We start from the raw sequence: 2,155 nt of genomic DNA on the forward strand, positions 1-2,155 counted from the left end.
GTAATCTCACAAGTGGGGTCTGGGACTACAACAATAAAAAATCCAGTCATAGAAATTGAAATTATAGTACTTTAACATTTCATACACAATTTATAACAGAATGAAAGCAAGTGATGGAGGAGCAATAATGCAGTGACACTGCTGGAACTTAGCAAGCTGTTTATCTAGGTCCTGACAATTCGGATGGAAATGGTAAGCGATACCAACCACGACTTCCTTTCTTGTTTAGCTTCGGCAATTCTTGTAATTGGTGGATGCGGAAGAGTAGTCCAAGTCGGTTTCGGCATCCACTAAACCCTGCAACACCTTAACTACCAATGACATGGAAGGCCTCTTAGTATAATCACTTTGTAAACACCATGCCGCACTCTTCATCATTTCCACAGCCTCTTCTCTATGTAGTCACGTCTTCAACATTCTTGTCCACCATTTCCCGAGTTGTGTCTGCTCTGCTTTTCTCTTGAACAAACTTAGCAAATGCATATCATCCTCATCTTGAAGGCGATCCAAATTCTTTCGGCCACAGATGATTTCCAAGATCACAACCCCAAAGCTATAAACATCCACTTTCTCAGTAATGACCAAGTTCAACCATTCTCCCGGTGCTAAATAGCACAGGTGTTCCTCGCATTGTTGTAACAATCTTACTTTCATCTTTCCCCACGAGCTTTGATAACCCGAAATCGATACTTTTGCATTGAGATTATGATCAACAAGAATGTTGGGGCTTAATATCCAAATGGATAATTTTGTTGTTACAATCTTCATGTAGGTAAGCTAGTCCCTTAGCGATGTACGATACGATCTTTTTCCCGACATTCCATTGTGAGAGATTGTTCTGCTTTCCGTGAAAAATCCACCTATCTAAAGAGCCATTGGCCATGTATTCATAAACAAGAAGCCTATGTGATTTCTCGGCAAAATCCAACAAGTCTTGCAGTTGACATGTTGAATGCTACCTATTGTTGCTACCTCGGCTAAGAATGATTTCTTCATATTCACGAAACTTTGGAGGAGCTTAGGCGCTATTTTGGTGTCATCGGTCATTATTCCTTCAAATACGAACCAAATCCTCCTTCCCAAGTTTAACTTGAAATTTTCTGTCATAACATTAGTTCCTCATAGGAAAATCTAGTAGGCATTCACGGTACTTGGTCAAGAAACTCCTCCTCGTCTTCCTCGAGTCCTTTTCTCCTTCGAAAGAAAAGCAAAGCAAGTTAAAACCATAAAGAGCAAACCAAATGAAGCTCCAATGGTGGATCCTACTATAGTTGCGATACGCTTTGATTTCTTCTCTGAAGAGATAAGTGACGGAGAGACTTGTAGGTTAGAGGAGTTCTGCTTAAGTGACGGAGAGACTTGTAGGCTAGAGGAGTTCTGCACCTTGATAAAAAGAGTGGTGTTACCGAGTGCTCCATCAGTGTTCCTGAGCGAAAACACTTCATTCAACAATATACAGTCACCCATTGTGCTACCAGGACCAAGAAATCCAAATTGAGCTGCTTTGCAAGAACAGTTGCTTAAGCATAACCTTTTGCAATTTTCCAACTGTGTTTCCATACCATATTGCACATGCAAGGCAATAATAGCCGTGTCCTTAAGCTCCATAAGCACATGATCTTTCCAAAATGTTCACAAGAAAGAGGTGTGACAAGGGAACACCCCTGGTTTGGCTGCTTGTAGTGTATCTGCTGGAGAAAGTATGTCTGACCAACTGCAGTTTGAGGACAACTACACTGTCCATTTTCACAAACAGAGTAATTTCCACAGACGGTTGGATACCCGATCTGAATATTTCTGTCAATAGATCGACCTCCGCTTGATCAAATTTCGATTTTCCGATAATACACCCTTAAATGCCCATCAGCCTCAAATTTCATGAATCGACACACTCCACTTTGGAATAACCACCCTTTGGAAACATTCTCAAAGTAGCTTAGTTCCGCAGCAGGTATTAACAAATATAATTGGCGTGGATTTGACTCAAGGTAAGCAAAAGGTGGAATCACCAACACGAAGTGTGAACATACCTTCATTCCGGTCGACTTTGATATCTTGGATATCGGTTTCTGTCGAGGGCCATTATTTGTCCTGGAACCAAAGAGTCTGTTGGATGATCAAAAGACTGCCAAATGGTGTCATTATTTTTGTCGAA

General features: G+C 41.0%; 1 pseudogene; it reads right to left on the minus strand.

Moving 5' to 3' along the window:
• Window positions 1-402: 402 nt before the first annotated feature.
• Window positions 403-1,608, minus strand: LOC132038326 (G-type lectin S-receptor-like serine/threonine-protein kinase SD2-5; annotated as a pseudogene).
• Window positions 1,609-2,155: the final 547 nt, after the last annotated feature.

The sequence above is a fragment of the Lycium ferocissimum genome, chromosome 11, assembly GCF_029784015.1.
Source record: "Lycium ferocissimum isolate CSIRO_LF1 chromosome 11, AGI_CSIRO_Lferr_CH_V1, whole genome shotgun sequence".
NCBI classification, from domain to species: Eukaryota; Viridiplantae; Streptophyta; class Magnoliopsida; order Solanales; family Solanaceae; genus Lycium; species Lycium ferocissimum.